The sequence below is a fragment of the Strix aluco genome, chromosome 14, assembly GCF_031877795.1.
Source record: "Strix aluco isolate bStrAlu1 chromosome 14, bStrAlu1.hap1, whole genome shotgun sequence".
Taxonomy (NCBI): domain Eukaryota; kingdom Metazoa; phylum Chordata; class Aves; order Strigiformes; family Strigidae; genus Strix; species Strix aluco.
This window is the reverse complement of record NC_133944.1, coordinates 18,094,305-18,109,412: the sequence shown is the minus strand read 5'-3', so window position 1 is coordinate 18,109,412 and position 15,108 is coordinate 18,094,305. Positions and strand designations below refer to the sequence as shown.

At 44.8% G+C, this 15,108-nt stretch overlaps 1 protein-coding gene across 5 annotated transcripts in view; it reads right to left on the bottom strand.

The window, feature by feature from the left end:
* CHD9 (chromodomain helicase DNA binding protein 9) overlaps positions 1 to 4,567 on the bottom strand; it is a 97,193-nt gene extending 92,626 nt beyond the window's left edge. For 2 of the 5 annotated variants that reach the window (XM_074839894.1, XM_074839893.1), the window contains exon 1: positions 4,107 to 4,295. The gene's annotated coding sequence lies outside the window, so the exon portion shown is untranslated. Of the gene's footprint in view, positions 1 to 4,106; positions 4,297 to 4,358 lie in introns of those variants that run through there. The other 3 variants (XR_012625127.1, XM_074839890.1, XM_074839889.1) reach the window with 3 other exon arrangements.
* Between the last annotated feature and the right edge of the window lie 10,541 nt (positions 4,568 to 15,108).

Here is a 15,108-nt window from a genome sequence, read left to right as displayed (position 1 = left end):
TAGTTGGAAACTACTATTAAGATGCTAATGTTTCTGAAATCAAGCTATAGCTTCATTAACCACATTGTTAACAAGTGTTTGATTTAGAGTTGGCCTTCTGCAAGTTTCAAACAATGCTGTTACTCAAAAACACAGTCATTGTAAAGCACATTATCCCTTTTTCATATAATACTTTAGGAAAAAATACTGCTTAAAACAGATGCCTCCTCCCTACACTATTGTAAACAAGAAAGTCTCATGTTCAGCCTGTTTGACTTTTGGCCAGATTGCTCTCACATTTATGAATTGGCCAGACGGATAAAATATTAGAATCCTGCTATTCCTTCAGCCAAAGCAAGAGCTGCAAACTCTTTCTGGTGGCTGTTGTATCAGCAAAATTACTTCTCAGCATCATAGTTTCTTCTGTCGAAGGGGAAACAGAGTAAGTCAACAATATTCTAAAATATTTCCAATAATGCTATTAATTCTTGAAAGTTTGACTAAATAAACAGATGGTTTCTCCATCACCCATGTATGTGTACGCAGATACCCGGCATTCCTGAAGCACCATTCCTAACTACAGGAAGAGCACTAGAAAATAGAATGAGACACTACGTGAGCCTGGGGAAGTGTGAGATTTTTAAGTGTTCATTTAGCTCACAGCTCCTTAGTTTGATAGAACTGAGGCCATTACAAGGACAAATACAGATAGGTCAGTGGAAGAACATAAAGTATCCACAAAACTAGTTTGGTTAGAAAAGAAAATGAGTGTTAAGGGTTAGCAGATTTCAGTTAAACAAAGAAAAACATTTCATCTGGGTGATTTATAAACATAAGTACCAAACATTACTGAGAATTCAGTTCATATATAGTGGTGGAAAGAAACAGAATACTGCAACCCACTGATGAATAGGATCATGACATTTGACTCCATCAGACCCAACTTGCCCTCATCCTAAACTGCATCAAAAGTATTAAAGACAATGATGCAGTGTTCGAGCACTCACTTCTGCAAGACTGATATAAAAGAGAAAACCCAGACCCATAAAATACATAATTGTCCAGCTTACCTGTACTTTTGAAATGTTTGAAGATATAGTCTAATTATAGGGAAAATTTGTATTGTAAAATTATAACATACCCCCCCCCAAAATCTTACAACTAGTCCTATAAAGCACGTAAGAACAAAAGTTCATCTATCTATTTACTTTATGGGTTGCACAAACAAGGCAATTTTAAAGCAGCATGTCAATCTTTTTGTTTTAATCTGCCTGCATCACTAACTTGTCTGTCTCATAAAAGGAAACAAATGAACAATGCCTGTTTTAGGGCCTCGATAGTCTCTTAGTGGTGGTTCATGTCATACATCTTTTAGATAACATCACTAAAAATAATTTTTTAAAAACCACACTGTGCTTTCATCAACATTTCTCCATGACTGCATTCTTGGACTAATCTTCAGGAGCATTTAGCACCAGCAGCTCATGTGAAATGAGTAGGTGCTGAGATACCTCAAAATTCTTGAAAAATTGTAAGACTTAAAATTCCAGTTCCTTTTACAGGAAAAATGACAGCTTTACTCAGAGTGAAGTAAGTTAATACATCTTCATCCTGAAGAGCAGCATGAATTCTTATAAATAGACCTACTTGGTTGAACACAAACAAGTTAGCACAAAGTAAACCAGCACTGATGCATTGTAACTACTTATGTGCCTGCCCTTATCATCTTATAAATGCAAAGTAAATTGATGTAGCTTACACACCAGTGGGGGGGGGGGGGGGGAAGCTACTTCATATTTACTTTAGAGAGTTCACAATGTGCACTAACCACACAGTTGTTGATATCTGAAGTTCACATCTTACCTTACTTCCCACTAACGTCTCTGTGTGCCCTTGATTTATACATAAGGCCTGGCACTTGGATCCCTGAATTGGTTAACTTTCAAGAGCATGTATATTAATTCTTGGTCTTTGGTTTATAAAAACTGGGCATTGAAGACCATGGCACTTTGGAAGCCTCATCATTATTCACTAGGGGTGTGAGGGGTTGCAGGTGTGTAGCGACTTTGTCAGTAGGTAAAACCAAAAGATACTAATTGCTACTCTTTCTTTAATAGTTAAAGTACAGAATAGGAATAATTAGTAATTTTAAAATATTGACCTTGTGAAAGAAACTAGCAAGAAGCTCATCTATGAACCAATACATTAAAACTCAGAGCCAGGCTAAAAATTCAGATATTGCTCAGAGATGACTGAATGTTAACATTCTGCCTTGAATGCTAAACATTTATATTTGCATAGGAATGATTACATGTAAAACAAGGTGAAATAATTATTTTACCTCACACCTGCCAAATGGGAACTTGATGGTGTCAAATGACACAGGTTTAAAAACAGATGCAGAGAGCTCTTAGGACCGATGGGCCTAGTCTTCCTGGGAGAGGAGGATTACTTTTTACAGCTACTTCTTACAAAGTCTCAAAAAAGACACAAAAGGAGAACTAGAAACCTTATCCCTTTGCACAGATTGCTATTTTGTCCCCCATGAGCACGCATTATAACACTACAGGGTTCAGATCTCTTCTACATAAGGGAGGGAGACAGAGCCGTGTTTTCTCACACTGATAAAGTTAACTTTCACGAACTGAAGGAAGTTTTTAGTTGCTAAAATTCAAGGCACTTACGATACAGCGAGGAGTGCAAACTATTTCTTACAAACTGAAAGTGTATGCATCAGCAACCTCGATGTCAAAGCTATACAGCCATATGAGAGAATTCTGGACTCTCTTCACCCAGTTTTTATCCCTGTTCACAAAAATCTGTGGTTGAAGAGGGAATGAAGAGGTTTTAACATTTCACTGCTTTAAGCCTCACTAGGAAATAGCATAATTTCTCCACTTCACTAAAATAAAGATGCATGCCACCTATCCATCCAGTGCTATGCACATACAGTACCGAGCTAACCCTCAAAATCCTCTCCTGGCCATCCCTGACAGAAGTCAGCTTGTGGCCCCTACCTGAAAAATGCCAGTCCATAAATTCCAACCTTGCACTTCCAGAGCCAAGTCCCTTTTTAAGCCTCCACCCATGCAGCGGGAACCTGCGGCCATGCGCCGCCGGTTCTCCTCACCCCAGAAGGACAGCAGACCGCATGCCCACCTCCACCTCCGCCAGACACACCTCACCAGTGTCAACCCTCCCCCTTCCCATATCCCTTTCCCAGCTCCCACGTTTTCTGCTGTTGTGGATCCAAGCCAGTGGGCTGCCAAACTCAGCTCCTCTCTCTCCTACTGCTTCGCTTGCCCTGGGAAATTATTCTAATTCCTCCCTCTGCCCACCCCTATTATCTTGCGTAGTGAGAAACCAGGTCCAACATTCCCACTTTTCTGCCTGGGAGGGTGCCACATCCCTTCCCTGCCGCGCAGCCCCCTTCCTCATCCACACAGGGTGGCGGGGGGTATCCTTGTGCTACCTTCCTCCATTCAAGCCCTTCCTCCCACTGCCTCCTTCCCGCTGGGGGAGAGAGGGGCAGCCAGCCTCCTCCTCCGACTTCCCTGAGGAGGAGACCGGCCCTCTTCCCTTCGCCCTGCCATCTTCTTACCTGAAGGAGGCCGGGGCCAGGACTTCCAGCCTCTCCCCCACCCCGCTACCCGGGCAAGGCCCGATTCCTCCCCTCCAAACTTTGCCCCCACCCGCCGGCCTCCCCTGGGCCCCGCGCCGCCCCCTCGGCCCCGCTGCGGGGCAGAGAGAACGGGGGCGGCGGGGACCGCATCCCCGGGCGCCCCCGCCCGACCCGCCGCCTCCACCCTGCCCCGCTCCACCCCCGCCGCCCCCAGGAAAAGCTCGCCTCGCCGCCGCCCCCCCGCCTCCGCCGGAGAGGTGCGAGGCACCGGCGAGGAGCCCCGCGCCCGCCGGCTCGGCCGCCGGTGTCGGCGAGGGGCGGAAGCAGGTCGAGGCGCGGCGGCGGGGAGAGCCCGGGCGGCGAGCAGGCCGCGCCGCGCCGGCCCCCGGCGGGAGGAGGGGCGGGGGGCTGACGGGGCGCCGGGGCCAGCCGGTGTCTCCGGCACCTGGAGCGCGGCCTGCTCCGGAGGCGGCGGGGAGCAGCCCGTCCCTTCGCACGTACTCACCGCCGGGTTCGCCATTACACGGCGGCGGCAGCGCCTGGAGCCGCCGCCGCTGCCCGGCAGGAGGCACACGCGCGGGGCGGAGGAGGAGGAGGAGGAGGAGGAGATGCCCCGCGCCTGACAGCTCCCCGCCGGGGCGGCCTCGGGCAGACGCGGCGACTCAGAGGCGGCGGCAGGAGCGGCGGTGGCTTCCCCTCCCCCCTGGGGGATTCCCCCCGCCCGCCCGGGGAGCCGCTGGCCGAGGGCGGCACTTACCGGGTGGCGGGGCAGCTGGCGCAGGCCGGGAGAGGCGGGCGGCGGCGGCGGAGCGGGCGAGGGCGGCGCGGCGTGCCCGGCTCTCCCTCCTCCCCCCGCCGCCCACTGCGCAGCCCGGCGGGAGGGGCGCCCGCGCGGGGGGCGAAGTTTCACTCGCTCCGCGCCGCGACCCCACCGGCCCCAGCGAACCCGCGGGGACGGGCCGGGGGGCGCATTTGCATATTTGTCACCCCCGCGCTGATTGGCCGCCCGCGCGGGGGCCGCCGCCGCGCGCTGACACGGCGCCTCGGGAAGGGCCGGGGGGGGGCGGGGGGAGCGGGCGGGGTGTGAGCGGCGGCGGGGCGGGCGGGGGGGGGGCCGCGCGCGACCGGAGGGGGCCGCCGGCGGGGGGAGGAAGGGGAGGGCGGAGGGAGGACGCGGGCAGGGGAAGGGGTGTGCGCGGGGCGGAGTGTGCGCGGGGGGTGGAGAGGGGAAACGGGAGCGTGCGAATTTCCTCCCCGAGACACCTTCGCCTCGCGCCGCAGCCCCCGCGGGAGGGGGCAGCCCTGAGCGGGGAGCGGGGCGGGGCGGGGGGAGCCGCCGCGGAGCCGATAAAATGGTGTGTGAGCGGCGGGGCCGGCCGATCCAATATGGCCCCCTTCGCCGGCAGAAGCCAATCCCGGGCGCGTTTACTCCGGAGGCTCCGGCAGAGGCCCGGCCGGGTTGCGGGGCAGGCCCCGCCGCTGCTCCCGCGCAGGGGAGGCGGCCGCGGCGCTGGCTGGAGCGGCGCCCGCCCGGCGTGCCAGCCCCCGGGCGGCGGGGGGAGCGGGGATTTTCCCTGGGAAAGGGAAACTTGGAGCTCCGGCACGTTTCCGTGAGGCGCTTACGCAGTCGCTGTCGGCGGTTTCCTCATGACGAGGGCGGCGGGCGGCCCAGCGCCTCAGGGCAGAGCCGCGCCGAGCCCGCCTCGCCGCCGGGGCCGGGAATCCTGCGGCGGCGTTACCTGACGGGAGGAGGCTCCCGCGGGGGGCACCCTGCACGCCGCCTTCACCCTAGTAAAGTGTGTGGGGCCCGCTTAGCGCCTCCACTCGAGATACAGCTTGTTAGCCAAGACTCCCTCTCTCGGGAGAGCCTGTGTGACTAGGATTTCAGTTAACGTGACCTATCGGTGGCATCTCAAGATCTGGCATTGGAGGCCAAGGGCCAAGTACTGGCGGGGAGAGCGAGGAGAATTACCGTCTTTCCAAGGTAGATAAAGGGGGACACCAGGCAGGGCGAGCATAGTCCCACGCACACCATATCAAGCCATTTTCAAATTGGCTGGTTGAATATGCCAAGAGGGCACATAAGTTCCCACAAAGTTAACTACGAGCCTTTCTCTTTGCTTTTACGTAGTATTTTTTCAGTCATGGGAAGCAAGATGCATTAAATGCCAAGAACTGATTTCAGTATCAAAATCTGTTAGCAGTTGACATAACATTTTACATCCGTATCACCTGAAGTAAAGAAGAGTCTTGAGCTACAAAGTTATTGCAGGACTCATTTCTTTGTAGCCGGAGACCAGAGCAAAAGGTTTGGAGGAGTGAGCTTCCAGCGTGGTTGAAAGGAGAATCATCGAAGGGGCTTGCTTGCAGTTTTGTCTGTAGTGGCATATAAATAGAAAAAGCCCTTTAGTCGAACTGTTCCATAACTCTCTATGAGTTGACCTAAGGACTAAATTAAGAATTCCAGGAATACAAGAGAATTCCTCATCAGAGTTGTCCTCACTTGGATATTGTGCCTGGGAGGACTATACGTACAGAGGTAATGAGCAGCCTCATCCTAAGGCTTCCTTCTGTGGTTGCTGGTAGGGAACTAGGGATATACTTTAAGTTCTCTCCAACCTGTTGTTTCTATATTTGGGATATCATTTAAGATAGCAGTTTGCCGTTATACCCACTATCAGACTTCTTGGGTATTTTACATATTTAATTATATATTGCAATACATTAATTGATTTCAGGGTTTCTAAATAGCTCAGCTGAGCTGTAGATGCAAGCCTAAGGTAGATTCTTATTCAGCATTAGTTCAGAAGACACACCTTTAGGCAAGCTACTTGAATATTTTAGCTTTACAGCACCTTTGTCTTTCTCCCTGCCTCTCAATTCCTCCACAGCTGAAAGTTCAATCTTGCTCTTGGACTGTTCAGAAAGACTACTGTTAACAGTTATGCTATAGTTCCTGTACTAACTTTCTTCTTTTTAACCAGCCCTGTAAGATTTTTCATCTTTGTAATTTCCCTTTCTCACATGAACAATTGAGAACAACTTCAAAAAATGAACATACCTGATTTTTTTTTTTGTCTTAGTGGTTTCTAAAAAAACCCACATACGTGTCTGCTCCTCAAACCTCCACAGACAAAGAAGCAAGTGCTTTGATAGAGAGAAGGCAGCCTTCACACTCTTATTAGAATTAGCCAGCCAATTGCAGTACTTCCTTAATAAAGCTTCAACACTATTGTAACATCGTGAAGGGCTCTCAGCTGTAGATAGTGTGAATGGTAGTGTCATAAGTTGAGAGCACAGGCTTAGAATGATAAATCACATGAATGACTGAAAATAGGATCATGTGACTGGTTATTCTGTTGCTCAAAAAGACTCTGAATCTCATTAACACTTAATGTCTGGATGGATCCTCTTAGATTTTATTAAAAAAGTAGGTTGCTTAAATGTACAGAATTACATGGTGATTTTTGGTTTGGGCTTCATTTTCTTAAACATGTCAATATCTCATCAGTTTTGGAGATCACTTTTGTGCAGTGTTAAATTTTCTTTCCATCAGAGCTTCTGCCACTTTATATCAGCACTCCAAAATCTCACTATTGTTTCGAACAATCATAGCAGGTTTCATACATTTTATGAGATCTTTGTTTTCTTGGCACCACTACTTCACAATAATTATATTGCCTTGATCCATCACAGCATACAGATGACTCTTCTAAAATCTTGGGTTTGGTAAGTGTGGCAGTGTCAGCCCTGCGCAGCTGTGGGAGATTCAATATGTTAAGAGTCAAATCATGTGTTACTGGTAAATGATTAAGAGGCAAGCGGGCATTGGCCTGTCAGCCCTGCACAGCTGGGGAGATTCAATACTTAAGAGCCAAACAGACAACAGCCGGGGAGCTCTGTTTGGGAAGCTCGGCAAAGATGGACAGCTCTGCTCCGGGAAACTCTGCTAAGGTGGAGACTTCTCAGGAGAACTCTGCTTGGTGAGCCAGGCAGGAGCTCTGTCCTGCGCTGACTTGGAGAAGAGCCAGCTCTGCTCTGCACTGGCCTGGAGAAGTAGCGAGGCTTGGAGAAGAAGCAGGCCTTGGAAAAAAGATAAGTCAGCTTGGAGAGATTATAGAACTGTTTCTGGGAGAGAGGGTTGATGACTGTCTAGTTGCTGATTTATTTATCATGAAGTAAGAGCTGAGGTAGTGAGAGCAGAAGTGTATATCATTGTAATAATACAGGTTTTCCTTTTCCACTTCAATGGAGAGTCTGTGCCTCAGTTGCCACAGGTAAGAGTGGAAGAATACTTTGTCCTTCCCCTATTTTATTTTCCATAAATATTTTTTTTCAGATGCCCTATGTACAACAGAGTTTGAACACGTACTTTTTTAATGTTTTTGACTCCCACATAACTACAGCACTTTATTCTGCTCTAGGGTTTACCGTGTGTGTGCCTTGTAACACATTATTGTCTGTAGAAGGGGAAGTCCTGTGTACTCAAAACAAGGGCACTCATCCTTTATCCTTCTGTGAGTGTGGGATAAAATTTTCCAAGAAACAACAACAGAGGAAATCAGTTGCTGCACTTGCCTGGTTTCCTGTACTTTGATTACCCAAGGAACTTGCTGCAGGGGTATTGAGGTCAGGGCTGGAATGAAGTTCACATGCAACTGAATCAGCTGCTGGGATTCCACTGTTGCCACAGTGACTGCTTTGATCCTTCTCAGTAGCTACTCTGTGTGACTTGGGAAAGTAAAGACCAGCTGGCTGCACAGATTGCTGCTATTAGAGCAACTCTTCATATGTCTTTGTAGACACGCTCTAAAAGCCTGGTAGGAATCTGTGATGCAGGTGAAGACTTGTAGTGCCATGTAAACCAAGCCCTTGGTGAGGTGTTTCAGCTGCTTGGTGCATTGCCTCTGCAACCTGCAGCACCAATAGGGACAAAACACTCTCTAGATGACTTTGGAAGCCATTAACAAGTCTGCAAGGTGCGGGTAAGCTCGCGCATTTTACCTCTGAATATATTCAAGGTCACAGGTTCCTGTACAGTTCAAACTGGGGAGCTCTGCATGTTTTGTTGTGCTGTTGGCTGGCAGTTTGTAGGTTTGTTTGATCTCGAACATACACTGGAGCTCCTGCAAAGAGCAGCTATGCTCTGCACCTGCAGATGTGAAACACTGCAGATGCAAAGTAAGTACATGGAAGCAGATGGCTTCTCTCCTGGCCTTGCAGAGGCAGATGTAAACCAGGGTATGCTTATATATCTTTTTAGATTAGGACAAAATTTAATTCTCTTGACTCTGTGTGTGGGAACAACTACATTCAAGGGACAATCAGAAAGAGAAGCTGGAATTCTCAATATAAACCTTTCATATTGTGATAAACAACTATGAATAAAAATCTGATTGCTAATTAAATGTGCAAGTAATCTACTTTGTAAGATGGAAATCTCTTGGCAGGTAGAATGTTTTACTCTCAGGATAAGTCCTAAAAGTTTACCTGGCAGCTGGGTGTTACTGATGTAAATTAAGGAAACCTGTAGTTAGGGTATCAAAATGCTGATATCTAAAACTGCTTCCGTTACTGTTTCCTCAGACACTTACCTCTGTAAGTGTCTGCTTGCCACAATGACAGCCACAAGTACACTGTTAATTGATAAAACCATAATGGTAGTACTAAAAGTAAGTCTGTCATGAAATAGATAGCATGAAAGGAGAATATTTTAAATCTGAGCTTACTGAAAAAGTAGGTTTTTTACTAAATCATGTTTCCATTAAATTCAAAAAGCAAATTTTTTAGGGGATCGCTGGTAGTAACCAATTTTAGGTCTTGGCAAAGGTTTGCTGTATTGTCTTTTGAGAGAAGGGACGTTCGTATTGTGATAGGCTGAGGCTGGTTTGTGAATCTGGGTGCTGAGACTGAAGAGATTTATGAATTGGGGTTTGAAGTGTTGTCTGTAGAGATCATGTTCAAAGAAGAAAGGTAAGACAGGACCTCTTCTAGGCACTTGTGTTAGGAAGAAAGTAGCCCTTTAAGACCAGAGTTGGAGGTTTTGATGACCAGGTGGAACACAGGACTGAAGATCACTTGACTCTCTCTGGGCTTCATCAGATGACACTGAAGCCTTGCTGCAGTTTTTTGTAGAGTGGTTGAATGTGGAGGAATTTTCAAGAGAGAAGGGAAATAGCAATAGCTGTAGAAATAGCAGGTAAGAGCTTTTATTAAAGTAAAAATATGTTGGAGATTTTATGCTGTTTCTGAAGTCCAGTAATCCTGAAAGTGGGTTAAGTGATCTGATAATAGGGTGAGTGTTTTGAGTTGTGTGAGTAAGTAAGATGATGAAAGCAAATGCAGTAGTTAGGGCCTTCTAAAAATCTATCTTCCCTATTTTTATTTTCAATTCTCTTCTGTTTGGTTTTGTCTATAGAAACTGAACAGATATGCTATTACTTAATTTTCGTATGTAGAGCTTCAAGTGCAGTATTCTCCTTGAAGCTTTGTGCTGTTAAATACTTTTTACTAGGATGTATTTACTTTAGGACTAACGATCTATTTGTTGTCCCTGGGCTGGTTTTAAAGGTAGCTGGAGTTGGGAACTGCTTCTTGACTTGGGGAGAACTTCTAGGATATCCTTAAGTAAGGATTAAGTAGCTCTTAGGAGGAGGAGAAAGGAGAAGGATAGTATACAAGGGATTTGAAGTAGAGGTGTACTTTTTGGTTGTTAGTAAAAACACTCTTGGAGGTGCCTGGTTCCGAACTGAGATGCTAATAGGTCTCCTGCTAGAACTGAATTCTGTTCTTTGCTGTTGTTTTCCTTTGCTTTTTTTTCTTTGATAGTGGAATGTGCAGACAGGTGGTTTTAGGTGCTGTGAGACAAGACTGTCTACTAGAAGAGATATTTCAGTGGTTACAGCCACCGGGTTTTCGTTGTGGATAGACGATTAGTGGTAACTTCTACTCCCTGTTTTTGGTGTTCCTGTTCATGTGAAAGTGGTAAACGTATACTATGGGAAAAGCAAATATATGTTAAAGATTCAAAGGCTCTGGTAAAAGTTTGGTAAGGAGTGGGAAGAAAGGGCAGTATCAGTGTGGAGCTTCATCTAATTCTGATTAGTAGATTAGGGAAGCATTTCAGACTAGAAAGGAGATTTAGAAACTCTTCAGGTAGTTTGAATGCACAGAATATAAGAGTAGCTGTATAGTTTGTTAGTTGCTGTATTCTGGGACTGTAGTAGGTAAGGAACTCTCCTGAAGGGAAAACAAAATTATAGTCAAGAACAGTTGCCCTGTAAATAGGGTTACTAATCATAACGAACAGTCTTGTTGGAGTTGCCCTTGTAGCTCTACTGAATTTCTTAGGGTTCTAGCTTCAGGGGCGGTTTTGCAGTCCAAAACTAGCTGTAAAATCAGATAGTATAGTGGCCCCTTAAACTTGTCAGACAGCATAGTAACTCATACATACTTGTATGATCCATGTACTGGGTTCTCTTGGGCACCTCAGAAAATTCATCTGGAAATACTGTTTTATGTAACATGTACATCCATATTAGTATGCGTAGTGTCATCAGTTGTGAGCTGCATATGAAGTAAATAACTAAAATGTTTTAATGTAGTATTTTGGTGTAAAATGCTTTTTGTTTCCTGACTTTATATGAAGTGTGCTGCCACAAAACAGGCAACAAACTGTTGTATTATGATTTGCTCTTAATTCCCTTTTACTATTTCTGTAATGCTAAGCCAGTGAAATAAACCCTGGAAATGGACTTGTTTCCTCTAGTAGAGTAGTATTGCCTCATGAGAGCCCTATCGCCACAGATAGGTGTTTGAAGAGTTTGGGTTCGATATCTTAGTTCTGTGTGAGGCATTCGTTTATCTGATGTGACTTGATGGAGCAGAGCATGACTGAGCAGTGTGAATAGGGGCTCAAAACCAGCCGTACGAGACGAAACTTTTTGTTACTGAGTGTAGAAAGCTTCTGCTGCCCTCTTGTGGTCTTTGTAGAGATATATTTTTGCTCTGAAGCTGATAAACATTAATTTTCCTGTAAAGCTGAAGTTTTATCGGCCAGTAAAAGTTAAAGATGTCCTTATTCCGTTAGGCAAAAGCTGATGTTACAGAACAGGGACTATTTTTCTATGATCAAGTTACAAGCCTTGTGGATGACAGGAGAGCAGTGGATATCACTTACCTCAACTTTTGCAAAGCTTTTCACGCCATCTCCTGCAGTATTCATATACCCAAATTAACACTTTGTGTGCTGAATGGGTAGATAATCAGATGAGTGTGGAACTCATGGATGATAGGGCATGGAGAGTATTTATTACTCTGTACAAATGCTGGTAACATGTAGAATATCACAGGGATCCATACTGAGACTAGTGCTGTTAAACCTCTTTATCAATTGCTCAGAGGAGTTTGTTGGTGACATGAAAATGGGGGAGGACCAGTTGACATGCTCAATGACAAGACTGTCTTTCAGAGTTGTAGACAGGCTGGGGGACTGGCAGGAACTTGCTTTTCCTGAAGCTTGTTTTCTAATACCAGGTCCCGAGAAGGTCTTGAGAAATCGCCTGTGCTGTCTTGAACATGTTCAGAAATTTGTTCGGAGACTCTGAATAGCGTAACATGCCAAACCATAACTAGTCAACTTTTTGTCTGAGAAATGTGGATTATCATTGGTTGCTTTACAAATCTTGTAATGAAGCTATGAAACAGTGATTCAATCTCTTGTCAGTGGTGGCTTCAATAATTCAACCTCAAATTTGCACTGAGGTAACAGCCAAATGATCATGAACCTGAATATGAGGATGTGTTCTTAATAATTCTGTATTGTTAACTTAGGCTAAAACTCATCTGTTCTTAGACAAATTTAAAAGTGCCATGCATGACTGACACAAAAAAAACTAACATTATTTTTTAAGAGTGAGCCATCTTTTGTTTGCTTTTAACTTCTTATAGGTAGAAGCAAGATCTGCAGTTTAAGACCTGTGTAAAATAAATCTGCTACTGTGTAAACTTCATCAGTATCATATAGCTTGTGCAAATTGTTGTCTTGTGAATTCCTAAGGTTCATGGAGTAACTGCTAATATTAACGAATTCTGTCAACTGTATAGTGGAGCACTCAAAATATATGCACTGCAGTAATGGACTTGGATCATCTGCTCTGGACCAGAAACGTGGGTCTGTGTAGTACATTTCTAGAGTGGCTCTTGTGTGACTGCTGCACCTGGCATAGAATTTTCAGCAGTGTACTGGTTGTAAAACTTCTAAGCCGAAGAAGTTTTACATCTGTGTGCACCAAAGTATCTTCTCCTGAGGACTGATTGGAGGTAAACAGTGTGGGACTCAGCAGTCATTTGGCTAAAGCGGCTTAGGCAATCCCCAGTAAAGCCCGAGTACTGGAAGAGCCACGCAAGCAGGCTGCGGTCGTTCTGCTCATCTGCACTACTGAAACTGTCCAAGAGGGAGTTCAAGGCAGAGCAGAGATGTGGCTGTCTGCCAGGGGTTTTAGGAAGTCACAGAAGAGAGGTTTTGTTTCATCGGGGTTCTGCAGCAATTTGAACCTGTGTGCCTAAATCCAGTTGAAATAATTCTTTGGATCTGGGCCTAAACAAATGAAGTTCCTTTGGACCTTGACTCTCTGAGCTGAAGTCAAATATTTAACATCTGCTTACAAGTGATTAGTTAATGTGGTAAGATGAACTTTCAAAGACTTGTGAATGTTCTGGCTTGCGTATCTCGTGTTAAGCTTCATTTCTGTGAAACTTCTTTACAGGTCAAGAAGTGCAATAATATGGTGAAATAAAACTTAAAGGCCTCTTTAAATGTTACCTGCAGAAACCTTACTGAAAGGGAAACATGCAGCTTAGCCTACTGGTGATTGTCTTTGTTCAATGGTTGACTATTACTGCATACAGTAAACCATATCTGTGCAAGGGAAATGAGAAGTTTGAGTCTTTTAGCAAAATACTTATTAGCACATAACACGCTGTCACTCTTCAGAAAGTTACTTCTACCATGTACTGCCTAGGCGAGAGAGTCAATTGTATGGTACTGCTTCTGGTCCTTCTGTGTCACTTGTTTAGTTTTCTATTAGTACCATAAAACATCAGTAAATCTTCAGATATTTGTAACTGATAATGTATTTTGTAATGCTGTGGAATATAAAAGAAGTTAAAAGGCTGACTTTCAGCTGACTTGAACCATAGTTCACTAAAAATGAAGTCTTAAATATTTGTTCTATCCATCTAGCTATGCATTGCCAGTACAGTTTTTTATCACGATCTTCTAATTGTTCCCCACAGGCACCTATTAATTAGGATTGCAGTTTGGCTATGCTGGATTTGATTGTTCAACTGCTTTATTGCTTTTATTCTCCATACTACAAACTGTTTTCCTTCCTTTTTTTTTTAACTTCCACTAATAGTTACCTTTCCAGTCCTTGTCAGTCTAGTTATTTAATGCTTAAATTGTAGGAAGGCTTCTTGAGCATGTGTGTGTGTGCATGCATGTGGTTTTGTGGGTTTTTTCAGTAGCACTTAATATAGGAAGATTGTGATCCGTGATAATGGCTCCAAGAAACTGATTTTTGGTTTTTCCTATTTGGAAGCTAAGAATAAAGAAATTGGTTTATTTCCTTTTTACTAAGTTCAGTGGAATTTAAATATTCTTTTTTTATATGAGCATATTTATCAGTTTCAGAACAGATGGAGGTGGTATGTGTATGTAGGTATATATAGAGTAATCTTTTTAACAAGTGCTGTGCTTCTGCTTAAGAAAAGGCAGTAGCACAAATGCTGCCCAACCCTCCCAATATCAATGCTAAAACTGCTTCTGCAAACATGAGATTTGACTGCTCACGAGAGGGCACTACAACTTTACTTTTGTGCACATTAATGTGAGCCATGATATCTAGCAATAGAAAGGCAAATAATATTGTCACTCTCCAGTGTAATTAATTTTAAAACCAAGCTCTTATCAGTAAAGATTGCCAGCTCTGCTTTTAAAACAGAAATTAAATTATTGAAAGTAATGCAGAAATTTGAGTTAAGAGCTTTGACATGGAATGTCCTTTTGTCAGCTTCAGGGTCAAAGTGTTGTTGCTGGTGATGACTGAGTAAGGCAAGCTATGTAGAGGAATCTGTGATCTCATTTAAAAAAAAAGACTGACTGTAATGAACTAATTTATTTACTTATCAAAGCCTTAAGTGTCATTAGACAGCTCAGTAGGCAAGTCATCGTAAGAGGAGTGTTCACTTAATAAAGATTAATTATAGCCTCCAGCATATCAAGTTTATTATGTCCAATAAGTATGGCAAACAGCTGGAGGAACATGTTTGTCTTTACACTCGATAGCATTCTCTTGCCTCAAGGTCTGACTCCGGAAAGAATAATTAGTTGTTCTGGGTGAATTGTTCCTAATTCTGCAAACTGGTTTTTGGTGTGTTTTTAATTTTGTGCTTTAAGTAAAACAAAATGAAGGTATTGGGTCTGATGCTGAAGTTGTCAATACATA